This window comes from Mustela lutreola, chromosome 3 (genome assembly GCF_030435805.1).
Source record: "Mustela lutreola isolate mMusLut2 chromosome 3, mMusLut2.pri, whole genome shotgun sequence".
Lineage (NCBI taxonomy): Eukaryota > Metazoa > Chordata > Mammalia > Carnivora > Mustelidae > Mustela > Mustela lutreola.
In genome coordinates, this window is record NC_081292.1 from 42,917,591 (window position 1) to 42,933,702 (window position 16,112).

Below are 16,112 nucleotides of genomic sequence, written 5' to 3' on the forward strand. Positions count from 1 at the left end.
CTGGTGGGAAGCTTTCTTAGGTCTCCTTGAGGAATTCTGGGGAGGCTGCTAATGAAAAAAAGTCTCTTCCCCACCTGAGTTCTGAACCAGTTGAGAGGTAGACAGAAACATGACAGAGAACCCACATGCCATCTTTACTCTGAGAAGGCTGGAGAATGTGGCCAGTGGATCTCATAATCAAGAATTGGAAGGACATACCCACCCCACCACAGGCTGAGGTGGCCCACTGAAGAGATGCACCCTGTGGGAGAGGCAGAATGTGTGCTATGGGTGGGATGCTTCCCTCCCAAGAGAAGGAGGAAGGGACAGAGCTGTGTAGACCAACATCCTTATCCCAAGTTGCTTCTCTTCCAGTTCCTGTTTGGCCAACTCTAGCCTGGAATCAGAGAGACGGGAGGGATTCCAGGAAAGGTCATTCTCAGCTTAAATAAGCTAATGATAGAACAATCCAGCACAGGCAATACCTTGGTAACTTGGCATTATATATAACATATGATTATGTACATTATATGTAATACATGTAATATAAGCTATTATGAACAAATCTCAGATAGTAGGAAAATCAGAGAGAAGAAAAAGAAAAAATACACACACACACACACATATATATATTCATACAAAATTAAGAAAGAAATATTAGTAAGCATTACAGTCCTCTTTTCTGCAACTGGCCACACATCGTTGCTGCACATAAAACTTCTTCCTTGCTGTGACCGTGCCTTATTCCTTTTGCCCCAAGCAAGTCCTTCAACTCATCATGGTTCTTGTCTGATGGTGGCTGGGGGATCTAGCCTGTCACTCCTCAGGGGTCTGTGCTATTAGCTGTCCCACCTATAAACTACCGTTGCAGTTTTCTGTTTCCTTTGTCAGAGAGCCTTGGGAGTATTAAGAGGCCTCTGATCCCATTGTGTAGTAGACTAGTAGAATAAAAAAAACACTTGGTCTTTGTCTCTGGTTCTTGGCAGAGAGCTCCTAAAACCCTTGGGATTTCCTGAAGGATAGGATTAGATAGTCTGTCATTTGGTCTAATGAAGAGACTCTTGGTAGCCCCCTAGATAGCTTCAGGATAGGGGCTGGTCATCAGAGGAGATAGTCATGTGACTAGAGAGGGGTGAAGGGGATGGAAATTGATTTAATAATCACCAATGGCCAACAATTTAATCAGTTATGCATATGTAATGACGCCTCTGGTAAAAATCCTTCAATGCTGGGATTTGGGGAGTTTCTGAATTTGTACATGTACATGCACAGGTAGGGTAGCGCATCCCAGCTCCATAGGGACAGAGGCTCCTGCATTCAGGATCCCTCTGAACACTGCCTTATGTGCCTTTTCATCTAGCTCTTTATTCATATCTATTATAACAAACCGTAATAGTAAGTATCAAATTTTCCTGAGTTCTATCATTCATCCTGGTATATTATTGAAACTGCGGAGGGTGCTTATGGGAAGGAACCCCCAACTTTGTGACAGAATCATGGGTAACCTAAGGACCCAATACTTGCAATTGGCATCTAAAATGGGAGCAGTCTTATGGGACAAGTCCTTAAACATGTGAAGTCTGACACTAACTCAGATAGGTAGTGTAGTAATTGAGTTGGATTGTAGGACACTCAGTTGTGTCAGAGTTGGTTGGTGGGAGGAAGGAAAACTTTCAAGTAGCAAACCAATTTCCTTTTGATAGACTCAGTCACCCCAACCAATAAAGGAACCTCCTTCTTTGATGATTGGTTTCCTGATGTGAAGAGCCCAAGTGGCTGGGTGGTCATCTCAGCTTCCAGTGTAATGAAATGTGTATGTATGTGCATGTGTGTGTGTGTGTGTGTGTGTGCATTCCTCCTTAACAGCAAAGAATTCTAACCAGCAAAGCCCAAAATTGTGAGGATGGGAAGTAAAAATTTTACTAGGAGAGGATAGCGATAATATAAGAGTCACTTTTATTTCCATCCTTTGATTCTTGGGCTCCTGAATCCTGTCTGTGGAAGAAACAGTACGATACACAAGTCACTAACCTGTCATTTGTTCTAATGAAGGGACTCTTGGTAGTCCTGTACAGCATCCTGGAGGGGGCCACAAAAGGAGGGGGGCTACTCCATGGAAACACTGTGTCTTCAAAGGCCTTCCTACCATTCTGTCAAGCCTCAGAGAGATGAGGACCATGATAAATCCAGTGAAGTCCATGGGCATAAGCCCATGACCTACTTCATTTGCTGAAAAATTAATTCTCTTGCCAAGGGTGATGTTGGGTAGAGTAGTATGATAGCAAATAAGGCATTCTACAAGTTCATGGATGGTAGTTTTGGATGGTACATGGATGGTAGTTCATTTAAATTATGAGAAGTGAAGGCCAATCCATATTCAGAGTGTCAACTCCATGAGAACAAAGCGCTTCCCCTAATGGAAAGGCATGAAAGACCACATGGAAGTGGGCCAGTGTCATCTATAAACTTGCTGTGAGATGGCTGGTGGTTGGATCAGAAAACGGTGCCGTATCTGGTGCTCCGTGTTGATCGCTGTGTTGATGGGTTACATATCCAGATCATCATGCCATTGGGTCCAACACGAATTGTTGGCCTACAGGTCTATGAGCCCATAAATGTGTTCTGTCACTACCTTTTAAGGTAGTTTGTTGTACATCAAAGGCTGAACTTAAACAGAAATTGGTGCTGAGAAATGTGGTGCCACCATCCCCCAAAACCTAAACACATGGCACTGGTTTTGTTTCAAGATCATTGGCAAGGGGGTATAGCTCAGTGGTAGAGCATTTGACTGCAAGATCATTGGCAAAACTGCTGCGTGTGGTAACTCAGAAGTTAAGAAATGTGACTAATAAGCTTGTGGATCTGATTAAGAAGAATTTCAGGCGGTGTTGAATATATAAGAGAAGAAAGGAATGAAGTAAAGAAAACCATGCGGTTTGCAAGCAGAAAGTAGAGGAAATATAGAGGGTCTCTAGACTTTCTAAATCCAAAAATACAATAGTTTCTCAGGGCCCCTGGATGGCTCAGTGCGTAAAGCATCTGCCTTCGGCTTAGGTCATGATCTCAGGGTTCTGGGATCAAGCCCCACATCGGGCTCCCTGCTCAGTAGGAAGTTTGGTTTTCCCTCTCCCTCTGCCCCTCCCCACCCACTCATGCTCTCTGTTTCTCAAATAAGTAAATAAAATCTTTAAAAGTATGTCTTTGAGCAGAAAGCAGTATGAGAAAAGAGAAAAGCTATTTATCAGTAAACAACGGCTATTCCTTATGGTAATAGGTACATGACGGGATTCCTGAATTGCTACGGACCAATGATTCCTGTTGACTTCCCACTTCTCCTGTTTTTGAATGGAAATATTTATCATGATTATGTGATTGCTGTCTCAATGTTGTATGTTGGGTATATGGGGAGAGAGAGCAAATACGTATGTCTGTGTAGTTCACAGATTTCTGGATTAAGAGGAATCATATGCATGAAGCTGTACCTAAGAGACCTCATCCACATCGAGACCATCCACATCTGGATACAGTTCTTAAGATGTTGGACTCTGAGTATGTGATAAAATTACATGATATTTGTCAGCAATCTTGGAAGTGAGTGAATTCATTTGACATGTAGGAGATGTACAAGTAATTATAGTTAGTGGGTGATTGTGGTAGATGAAATGTGGCCACAAATTCTTTGCTGCTTATTCCATAAAGAGATGGAGTGGGTTTCTCTACGTCTTGAATTGTGGCTGGCTCATAACTTCATTCAGCCAAAACACCTGAATCTAAGCCTTCAGAGACCTTGCCACCGCCATCTTGCTTTCTTGGAGTAAGTCTATTCTGAAAAAGCCTGCCCTCTCTTTCCTGTGGAGAGAGAGGCCTGCCCACCCCAAACTTGCCAGGTGTCCCAGCTGAGGCCCCAGACAGAGAAGTGGGCTCATCAGACCCTACCTAGGGCAAAGACAAAGTGTCTCAGCTGAGCCCAGCCCAAATCTTCAACTCACACAACTGAGAGAAAATAAATGATTATTTTGAGCCATAGGTTTTTGAGGTGGTCCATTACCAGGAAAAATCCAGTTTTGTGGCTTCCTATAGAAGTTTTCTGTCTTTCTGCTGAGACTGTAGAAACCTTGAGGGCAGTAACTGCATTTCATGATTTTTTTGATGTCTAAAACCCTTAGCACAGGGTTGGGTACAGACTGATACTATGTGAATGCTTTTTATGTGCTTGAAGCTATTATTGCTCTGTTTGGAAAGACAGAATTTAAAAGTAAAAGAATATCAGAAGAAAAAGTTTAGGCTAGCTTATGCATGTCACAGGGTTCACTGCTCCCCTCTGCCTCCTTTTTTCCCCTGACAAGGGGAAGGGGTTTGGTCTTTAACCATTGGTCTTCAGGATCAGGGGGAACCAGATTTTTTTCATCTATTTTTGTTAGGCTCTCAATGGGTAGTAAAGAAGTGTCCACTGCTTAAAGAGGTGACGATATAAATAGATAAAGAAACAACTAAATTTTTTGGAAGTGGGGAGTGTTGGCCCCAAACTGAATCTTTGAGCTAATGTCCATGGACATTACCGGGCCCAATAACCAAAGCAGATGAGTTGAAAGCAAGCCTGTAAGAGTCAGAACAATTGCCTGGAATCATCTTGCTTCCTTCCTGATCTGATTCTGCTCTGCTCCTGTTTCCCCCTGGATCCTGACCTCTGGCTTGCTTTGCCATTTACAACCTACTCACTCTTCCCTTTGAACTGGCATTGCTATTAAGTATTCCTGGCTTGGGCTGTTAGCAATTCGTATGCGTGATGGCCTAGGTTCACCTTTGGATCTTTCCACTTAGAGTTGTCATAGATAAGCTGCTATGACCTAATTTCAGCTCCTCATGGAGTGACCATCCAGAGATGCTGCAGGAACGAGCCAAGATGTGGAGGAGAACCTCACAGACACTGACTTCACATCAGCTGCTGTCTGGTCTTGGAGGTAGTTGGCTAATGGCAGAAAGAGAAAGAAGTAAGATATGCTGCTACCATTTAAAAACCAGAGATGAAAAAATTTCCTCAATGGAATTATCATGTAACATAGACAATGCATTTTCTCTTGCTGGAGGTTTTTTGTGTTTGTTTGTTTGTTTGTTTTTAAATCTTTTATTTATTTATTTGTTAGAGAGAGAGAGAGGTAGCACGATAGTGAGCACAGCAGGCAGAGTAGCAGGCAGAGGGAGAAGCAGGCTCCCCAACGAGCAAGGAGCCCTATGTGGGACCACATCCTAGGATCCTGGGATCATGACCTGAGCTCAGGACAGCTGCTTAACCGACTGAGGCACCCAGGTGTCCCTCTCTTGCTGGAGTTTCAAGAGGGGTTCCCAGGCTGTGCTCGCCTTTGAAAACAGCAGATGTCTGGAGAGCTCTGCCGGGGGCTCCTGCCCTGTGCCCACCAGACAGCTCTGCTTCATTCTGCTTCATTCTTCAATGTGGGCGATGCATAGAAGGATCCTGTAAAAGGATTCCGCTGGCTTAGAGAATCCACTGTAAGGCTTGGATGTGAGTTCACATCATTTTCATTTCTTAATAAGACTCGTGTGAGAGCTCCTCATGAGAAACTTGCTCAGGAAATGTCTGCTGGCCGACTGAGTATCTCTTCACCCTGAGAAAAGCAGAGTTACTTTAAAAGCCACGTTGTGACTTCTATTTTATTTATTTATTTATTTATTTTAAACAAGATTTTTATTTATTTGACAGAGAGATCATAAGTAGGCAGAGACGCAGGCAGAGAGAGAGGGAGAAATAGGCTCCCTGCTGAGCAGAGAGCCCAACGCGGGGCTCGCTCCCAGGACCCTGAGATCATGACCTGAGCCGAAGGCAGAGGCCTAACCCACTGAGCCACCCAGGCACCCCTTTGTTGTGACTTTTAATTTTGTAACAATAGTATTTGTTCCCTTTATGCTTATTTAAAGATCACCCATGAATCTCGAATGTGATAGTTACCAGAAATGTAGGTGGGCAAAGTCAGCAAGTGACAAGACTGCCTTTCTGTGTATGAGGCCTCATTAATACTTCAGTATTCATCTGAAGACAGAAGGGTATGTGCCCCCCAATCCCCTGGCCTCCCATTATGTTTTTGCTTGATTACTGCAGGTGTGCAGAAGTCTTTTCCGTGTGAAGCCACATGTCTCTGCATAGGAGTTTGGGGTTTGGGAGTGCATTTATCAAATGCATGCCAGCTTCTGCAAAACTCCCTAAGAAAATTGTAGAACACCTGCATACTAATGGTTTTTATTGTTGGAATTATTTTATTGCACAATCAAAAACCTACAATCATATGGAAACATGCTACATGACTCCAAGTACAGAAATTGGCTGTGAACTTCACTGCTGACACATTATTCCTTGTAATTAAACTTTTACTTTTATTTCACCTATTTTATCCCATAAACAGGGAAAGAAAATAAAACATATGGTGGGAACTGCGGGATGTTGTGGTTTATCCCATGTTTTGGTATTTTTAGCTGTTCCCACTGAAACTAAAGGCTTGAAATTCATACTCGAAGTGTTTAAAGAAAATAATTCATTAGTTAAAGAATATTGAAAAGCTAGCTATATATTTAGGTTGAAATCTTCTCTGTTTCCTTGTCTTGCAGAAAGTAACAGACCACAGTTGCCTGTGTTTTCTTTCCTCTTCAAAACCACTTCTGCTCCAAAGACCATGAACCTGAACTGAAGAAACGACTCTTTCCTGCTGGCGTGAGATAATTCAGTCTCCATGATGTCTTAATCCTGGGCCTCCCTTAATTGACTTCTAACTGTGCTGAACTGTGGCTGCTAGGAGTTGCAATGTGGATCGCAATTTACAAGGCACTGGAATCGTTTCTCGTCCTCAAATTAGTCCTGAGTTGTACTGGAGAAAGATTAAAAAAAAAAAAAAAATGAAGGTTTACCTTGCTGGCTGTCTTGCCATCTCAAGTGAGACTGCTTTAGCATCTCAGAATGGATGGTTGCCTTTTAACAACTTAGTTAGGGACAAAAAGGAAAGAGCATTAGGGCTGCCAATACCTTGTCAATTTTGTCTTAATAGAGTTGCCTCACGTGGCTTATCTTGTCCAGGGGGACTGAAGAGCTCCTAATATTCTAAGATATTCATGAGGGAGTGATGATTATTTTTAAGCTCTGTTCTGTCGGGATCCAATATAAGGATCACCTTTTCCTTTCCCATGAATGTCATTGGGATACATTTATTAATTAAGAAGTGTCCTAGATCTTCACACAGGGGTTGGGGAGGTAGGGGGAAGAAACTTATTTTTCCTATAGCCCCTTATGGCCATTTAACATTTATTTCTACCTATCCTACCTAGGTTCTTCCTTTCCTCCTTGGGACCCCCAGCTTGGAAAGTCATGATATAAGTACATATATACACCAGTGCGTATAGATGCTCTGCTAACTCTTGGGATAAATAAGATATGCTAGAGTCTTCAAAGAATTCACAGCCCAAGGGGGAGATAGGTTCATAAATGATAGTGATATAATTTTAACGGATACACAGAGAGTGAAGAGTGTTTATGGGAGCAGAGAGGAAGGACACCTCTCATTGGGGCTGAAGGAGTAAAGGGTGGTTTTCTGGAAGAGAGGACAAAGGAATCAGCTCTTACGGATGAGTTGGAATCAGTTCCATGTGACACTGGAATGAAGTCGGGGCATTTGGGGGTAGTTGATCACGCCAGGAGGTAGGTATGAGTGGTCCTCTACGCAATGGAAGTGGGCTTGAACTTCAAGTAGAGGATAGGGAGGCTCTTAAGCAGGGAGTGAAACTGGTCAGATTTGTGCCTTCTGTATGTCATTTAGGCAGCTAGGCACAGGATGAATTTGAGCATAGCAAAACTAAAGCTGGAGGTCAGACAGGAGGCTGTTCCAGTGGTCTGGAAGAAAGTCCTGAATTAGGGTGGTGATAGCAAGATGGTGAGGGGTTAGAGTTGAGAGATAGCTCATAGATTAAATTGGAAGGAGTTGGGCTAAGTTCATAGAAGGTGACTCAGAGGTTCATTAATTCTTCAGAATGGTTACAGAAACTACTGAGGGTTATGGGTGGGCATTCGAGTATGAAATCAATTGTCATAAGAATTCTATGAAGTCTGGTCCTTCTCATTCTCAGGATCCTTTAGACATTGTGGGATAACTGTGATGGAGAACTGAGGATGACTGGGGCTGGGAAGATTGGGACCTGACTAGTTTTCAGTTAAGCCTAGGATTTGCATTTCTCAATGTTTCCCGACTGAGAGCACTATCTTTTGTCATGGGAATGCCCTTTAGCTCCTAGAATGATTCCTCAGAGCTTTTAGGAGAAAACCAGCATCCTGGGCTTAGTACTCAAGATCCTGTAATGGTCTGTCCCCATCTTCTTTCTCCTCTCATACCACTTTCCAGAGGGGCATTCTTTCTCTGTGCCTTGCCATTCTGGCCATTTAATAATCATGGACCTTTGCAAATGTTGTTCCTACTTCTGAGGTTTTGTCCCACAGTTTTGCATCCCAGTATCTTTTACTCACCTTCAAAAAGTATCCTGGAGATCTTACTAGACAGTAAGGTAGACTTGAAGGGAAAGAACAGCATTTATGTGTACATAAATGTATATTTATTTTTAGTGGTTAGCTCAGTGCTTAGCAAAGAGTTTTGAATGAATATGTGTAGGTATTTCTCTTGTCCTATTATCAGGCTCAGATTGTCAGCAATTTTTAAGTTATAAGAATCGCTTAAAATACCCAGCAATAAAACATTTTGGAAAAAAATTGAGTATGTGACAATGATTTTTAAAATGTAAAATGATCTACCAGAGTATATTATTATTGTAACGAATGCCATGTTTATCTATTCACGCATTCAGCTGATACTTATCTGGGAAACTCTGTGAACAAAGCACAAATAGAACAGGTATGTCATGCCAAGGACACTCGCCTGATTGATGTCCAGATCTTTGGAGGACTAGAAGTTCAGGAATCATATTGAGTGTTTTACTGACCTTTGCATATTATGGAGCACTAAGTGTGGCTGGGATGGTGAAAAGCACTAGGTCTCCTGGAAGGGGATCTGAGCTCTGACAAGCTGAGTAAAACACCTCTCTCGCTTTCAGTGGGCTCACCTGTAAAGCCTGGATAAAGGCACACACCTCCAGTGTTGTTATGCAATTCAATGAGAGGATGGGAGCTAATGTGAGGTTGGATAATTTGGCACCGGGGCCGGCTTTATGAACATGTGAACCATGCAGCTGCACAGGGTCTTATCCTTGACTTAATGCCCTGTTGTCACCATTTTTGAATTCTCCATAATTAGTGAACCAGAGGCCTCACATTTTCATTTTGCTCTGGGTCCCTGAAATTGTGTAGCTAGTTCTGCCTGACATACAATAGGCACATAACAGTACTCTCAAAAGAGCCCTAAATTCTTAACCTGAGATTATAAGGAAAGCTGAGGGGCCACTTCCAATGAGTGTTGGGCTTTGATGATCCCTTCACTTTGCCCTTCCACTGAAGGCATGCTGTCGCTCCTTCTATTCTCATACTTGCTTCCTGAAGAGTATATAGATTTTTCAATTCTGCCATCCACTTTTTCTCATTTAGTTAAAAAATCCATACTGAGATCATTCTTTTATCTTAACTACTATTTTTATCCCCCACCTGCCCCCTCTCCCTACCAAGATAAACACATTGGCCACCAGCTGTACAGAAAATAAAAAATGCAAATTCCTTTTTGATTCCATCAAGGTTTGAGTTGCAGGGTTTTTTGGTTTTTGGGTTTTTTTCAGTATTAAAAATGTCAGAAAATGTAATTTTTTTTTTAAACCAAGTTACTGAGATAGTTTGAGTTTTAGCATCTACCATATAACTTTAAGATTTTAATATCTTCATTGACCATAAACTGACTATGAGTTTTGCTCTGATGAGAATTACTTGTGCCCAAAAGCTACACTGGGTTGAAACATTTTACCACAGTAATCCCTATGGATTAAAGCATATTGAAGTACAACCATGGGAAATAGAATGCTTCTTTTAAACCACTGAGCCAACAAATGAGGTCATTTGATGCTGAGAGACTGTGAATGTCCACAGAGGCGTTAGCTCACTGGTAACATGAAGCTGGTTTGGGCTGACCTATCCCTTAGTTGGTGGTAGGAATACCAGGATTGATTTCTTTCTTTCTTTCTTTCTTTCTTTTTTTTTTTTTTTTTTTGTAATCATTCCCCTTTTGCTTTTTGTCCTTCCAAGTTACAAGCTGTAAAATAGACTAAAAGGTGGTTGAATCTCCACATAGTTAAAACTAAGTCAACTTTGTACAGACTATTTCCTTTTAAATTTGCTGTCTAAATGCCTCGATAGCAAGTTAAAAATGGCAACATGTCAGGCATTTTAAATGGGGACGCTTTCAGGTATCATCTCTAAATGACAATTCAGGAAAACTTACTTTGTATCTCCCCAAATGCTGAGACGGAAAACTGAATAAAAAGAAAAATGGGAAAACAAAACGAATTGGAATCATGCCTGGCTTGTTTACTTTAGGAAATCTCTTAACACTCATTTTAATCAATTGAAAAGAGATGGTTCATCAGATCATAGAATTTTAGAGCTGAAAGGAGCCTCAGAGATTATCTCATCTGACTCTCTCATTTTATGGATGAGGAAACTGGGACTCAGTGAGGGGAAGACCGCTTTCTCGCATTCCACGGCTAATTGGCAGCTGGGCAGAGAACCGGAGTCACCACATGCCCAGCCTGGTGCTTTTTTTTTTTTTCCCCAACCTGAATTACTGCCTCATTTTCATACCAATTTAAAGTCTTTATATATTTCCAAATTAAAAAGACTTATAAAAGTAATTTGGTTAACCTAGGAAGAATATTTTTTTAGCTGAGTGAGAGCTTTCAAGTATGTTTCTAAATATTGGCTGGTACTGAATATAAAGCTGTTTTGTACCTAGTAGACATTCAGTAACTATTTGTAGATTGATAGAAGGCTCAGAAAAAGTTTATGTATTAAAAAGAAAAACGCACAAAACCCTAAACCCATATGTTTAACATTACATGAGGGAAAATGCTTATGTCTAATATCAAAAGAAATAAGTTCTTCCTCCAATAAAATCCTAAATGCAATTTCAGATGTTCTTTCCCAAAACAAGAAGAAACCTATGTGGTAGGATATTTGCAGACTTTCCCAAGGTTGCTTATCAGTAGGGTGGACCATATAATTTTTTGTCCAAAGTGGGTCATTTTTGAGTGAAAGAAAACATTATAAATATTTCCGTTGAGGCCACAAGTATAAACTGGGACTTTCCAGGGCAACCAGGACATGGGGATCACCTCACCTGTGAAATGATAAAAAATTTACATGCATTCAGTATTTACTATGTGCTAGGCAAGCCCTCAGGGACTTCTAGACTTGAGTGTCTCTTTTATTGGTTGAGCAGGTAAAGTCTTCAGAGACATTTTATTATGAGGTTTAAATATTATATTAAAAGTCAGAGGTGTGGGATCATGTCATTTTTATTTCTTACAATGAAAGGTGTAGAAACCTTTTCTCTTTCTCGAGATAGAAAACAGTGAAGGTTTTCTGAGGGACGCCCCTCCCCCACCCACACTCTCGCCCTCCTTCCATCTCCAACTCTCCCACCTGCTCCCAAATTTCTTCCACAAGTCCCTCTCTCTGAGACTTCTTTGAGTGGCAAAATTCAAATAGGATTACTCAGTGTTGAATATTTTTCTGAAAACAACTTTCCAGTGAGGAAGGTTTCTTAGTCCTGACAAGATAGGTTGCTGCTGAATTTGCTTTTCTCACTTTTAGTTGGTTTTATAATGGGGCTGTTGAAAGCAATGAACGGTTTAGAAAAATACCCTTGGTGCGGCGAAATAGGGACCATTTCCAAAGCTTGTTCAAAATCTGATTACATTAGCAATTTCTCAAATCCATTGTATTAGCTTTGTAATTTGCTTCCATGACCCACGGAATTTATTGACTCAGACAATGACTTTTTTTTTTTTTTTAAGGAAGAGAAAAAATCCTCTCTCTTTGGAAAAATACAAACTTTGAAGAACTTAGAAACAATAGATTTCTAGATTGTCTGAAAGGTAAGATCCAAATCTACCCAATTTGCTTGCCATTGTTTGTGGTGCCTCTGTAGGGAGCTGGGAGGGATGCCTTGATAACTTTTTTGTATTTTAGATAGTGCTTGAAGGAGTTTCCACAGGCTGTGCTCCTAGACTGTCTTTCCATTAGGAGGAAGAAACCATAGCGGTTGAAAATAGCTAGTATGCTTACCGAAGTTTGAGCATGGGCCCAGACCTTGAACTCAATGCTTTCCTAATATTTTCCCACTTTACCTTCATAGAAATCCTCTGAGAGTGTCAGCCATAATTTAATAGGTGAGAAAGCAGAGGCTGAGAGAGGCGGATTCATCCAGAACTGGTAAAGTTGTGATTTCTGGGCAGTTTTGTTTGGTTCTAAGGACTGTACCCCTGAGCTCTTCACTCTGCTGGGCCACGTTGCCTGGACTCTTGTGGACTTACCTCAATATCGATAGGATTTTCTCCACTGAAAGCCAGCCACCCACTTACCAGCACCAGAACATCTGCATGCTCTTAGGGGTTGTGTTGTGCCCCACCCCCAAAAGATCTGTTGAAGTCCTAAAACCCAGTCGCTCAACATGTGACCTTATTTGGAAATAGGGTCTTTTTAAGAGAGAATCAAGTTAAAGTGAGGTTGTTAGTGTGGGTTCTCGTCTGATACGGCTGGGTGCTCTTATTAAAAGGGAGAATTTGGACACAGACAGAGGCAAGACAATGTGAAGAGGAGCAGGAAGAAGACAGCTGTCCGTAAGCCAAATCGACAAGCAGTCTACAGGGAGAGAGGCCTGGAACAGAGCCTTCCCTAGAGCCTCTGGTGAGAGCATGTCCCGGCAAACTTCTACATTCCAGACTTCTGGCCTCCAGAGCAATGAGACAATAAATTTCTGTTGTTGTTCTAAAGCACCCAGTTTTTGGTATTTTGTTAGAGCAACCTTAGCCATACACATTTCTCCACATTTGAGCTGTTGGGGACTTGCTCCTGAGTGACCTGCAATGTCTGCTCTTTTTCCTGAATCTGGTGGGCGTAAGGAGCAGGGCGAGACAGGGCCAGGCCTGAAGTGCCCGAGATGCTGGCACCAGCCCTTAGAACCCATCTCCAGCCTTCAGATTTGAGCCCCTGCTGCCCTGCCACGACAATGGCAGGAGGGTGCGGTGGTGGCCTGTGTGGTGGCTCTGATCTCCCACCTTCTCGATGCACACCATGTGGTTCCAAGCAGACTCCTTTTCTTTCCTACCCCCGGTGGGAGAATGATCTGTCATGGCTCTTGAATAATGCACACAGTGATGATTTCTTAATAACTTAAAAGCCCTTATGCTGGGGTGAGGAGAAGGAGGAAAACATGTCCCACCCCTTACAAAGGCAGAACAAAAACCTTCATTCAAATCCTCTACAGGAGGACCCTTGGAACTGCCAGGCCAGCCCCGACCCCCAGCTTCTGGGGAGAGTCACCTGGCTTTCTCACACTCACCACTCCCTCTAAGTGAAACCAGAAACACAACTCTCCTATTAGCTAGAAATAATAAAATGCTCAATAAACCCCAAATGATGAAGGCCCAGCCAGGAAACTTTTAAACACTCATGTTTACAGCACACCTGGCGAGTATTTTTACAGTAACGTATAAAATATGCCCTTTTAAATTGCACAGAATTGGTGGCACAGCCCATTTATGCCCTTTTAGCTGTAAGCCAGAGTTGGCAGAGTTTATAAACTCCTTATAACCCTTCTCTATAATGTAAAAGTTGGGAATAAAAAGAGTGGTTTGACAAGCTGTAGAGGTCAAAACAAACAGCTTCTATTTCTTGTCTGAAGAAGAGAAAGCAGAAGGGAGACTAAGTGTCTTTATGGGATTGCTTGGGCCCAGGGGGAAAAGCCTGTAAAGAGGACTTGAATCAGATAAACTCCCATCTTCTCTTGGATTTCTACTGTTGTGCTGAGGACAGACTCACAAAGAACACTTTCGTTAAACAAGGTGTTGGAGTAGCTTGGGGTTGGCCTGTCGCCACCCCACTATGCCAGGTGGTGCTCTGCAGCCTTTCTCTTGAGGTATGTGTTTCCCTTGTAGACTTGTAAATGTCTGGGGGCCTTTCCTGACGTTGGGACCTCCCACACTCAGGCCACACCACCCCGCACTCCACCCTCTGTGCCCCGCGCCTCTACTGTGCTCCCCTTGGCGCCCCTCAATTCCTTCAGATGTCAGTTACAGTCAGTGACCGTGCCGCCTGCAGGGCACCTGGGCACCTACTGCTCCCCACATTCTTCTCTCTTTCTTCTCTGGAGTCCTCGTGGACTGTCTCTAGTGGCAAAATGTATTTTTCTGAACCCTCTGTCTCAGGTTGGGTCCTGGGAAACAAACTCAGCTGTAGAGCCTGGGGCGTTGTGCTCCCTGGGCCAGGTCCTGTGGGGAAGTCAAAGAAGAGGGATGAGGCTGAGGGAGAAGTTAAGGATGGTGCAGCTGGAGCAAAGGTGTCCACAGACCCTGTGTGAAGCCCTCACCTGGAACAGCCGGCTCTCTGTAAACCTTCTTCAAAGGTTTACAGAGCCTCAAAGGCTGGCCCTGGGTGAGGGGAGAGACATGGTCTTGGGTAAGGAAGCTCCCTGTGACTAAGGGCAGCTGTCACTTGGGGAGGGACTCAGCCAGGATCCTTTGACTACGGGCAAGCCTAGCAGCTGTGGCATGAGTGTTGGGTCTTTGCAAGGTGGATCTGGGTGGGGGCCCCTGTGCTCACTACACCTTCATGGTAGAATTCCCATCTGAGGAAAACAAGACCTTATAGAGGAATAAAGACTGCAAGTAAGGTTAGGAGGAATCTCACATCTATTTTTTACATTCACTGAAATATAACAACAAAACATATTATCAATGCTAGTTTACATAGCTTAAATCAGTAATAATTAATGCTCTGTAATTATTATCTCTTTCCTTTCCCCATTAATTAATTATAATATATATTATATAATTACTTATGTAATATATTAATTTTATATAATATATATTTATATATTATAATTATATATTAAGTTATATATTATGTTATATAAAATTACACATAATTTATAAAATATGTAATATATAATATTTATGTATCATATAACTTATACAATATATAATACAATTAAATTAATTAATTAATATTAATAAGATATTTACAAATGTGGTTTTTTCTGTGACATGTAACATATTAATAATTTCCATTAACTGAGCACATACTATATTGCATATACTTATTACTTTATTCAATCTTCATAAGATCCCATAAGAAAGATACCATTATTCCCACTATGAATGAGGAAAGCAAGCTTTTTAAAAAAATTTAAATTCAATTAATTAACATATATTATTTGTTTCAGGGGTATACGTCTATCATTCATCAGTCTTATATAATTCCCAGTGCTCAAAACAGCACATACCCTCCCCAATGTCCATTACCCAGTTACCCCAACCCTCCACTGCCTCCCCCCCACCCACCACTCCAGCAACCCTCAGTTTGTTTCCTATGATTAAGAGTCTCTTATGGTTTGTCTCTCTCTCTCTCTGGTTTAATCTTGTTTCATTTTTTCCTCTCTTCTCCTATGATTCTGTGCCTTATTTTTTAAGTTCCACATACCAGTGAGATCATATGATAATTGTCTTTCTGTGATTGACCTATTTGCTTAGCATAATACCCTCTGGTTCCATCCACATTGTTGCAATTGACAAGATTTCTTTTTTTTTGATGGTTGAGTAGTATTCCATTGTGTGTGTGTGTGTGTATAAAATTTATCTTCTTTATCCATTCATCTGTCGATGGACATCTGGGCTCTCTCCATAGTTTGGGTATTGTGGGCACTGCTGCTATAAACACTGAGGGGCAAGTGCCCCTTCAGCTCACTACATTTGTATCTTAGGGGTAAATACGCAGTAGTGCAATTGCTGAGTCGTGTAGGGTATCTTTATTTTCAATGTTTTGAGGAAACTCCATACTGTTTTCCAGAGAAGGAAAGCTTTTTTTCCCCAAAGATTTATTTATGTATTTAAGAGAGAGAGGACAGGGCATGGGCAGAGGGAGAGGTTAA

At 41.8% G+C, this 16,112-nt stretch overlaps 1 long non-coding RNA gene across 1 annotated transcript in view; it reads left to right on the plus strand.

Moving 5' to 3' along the window:
* Window positions 1-9,001, plus strand: part of LOC131826607 (uncharacterized) — a 204,234-nt gene extending 195,233 nt beyond the window's left edge. The window contains exon 5 of the long non-coding RNA XR_009351677.1: window positions 6,598-9,001. This is a non-coding gene — a long non-coding RNA (uncharacterized LOC131826607). The remainder of the gene's footprint in view (window positions 1-6,597) is intronic.
* The last annotated feature ends 7,111 nt before the right edge of the window (window positions 9,002-16,112 follow it).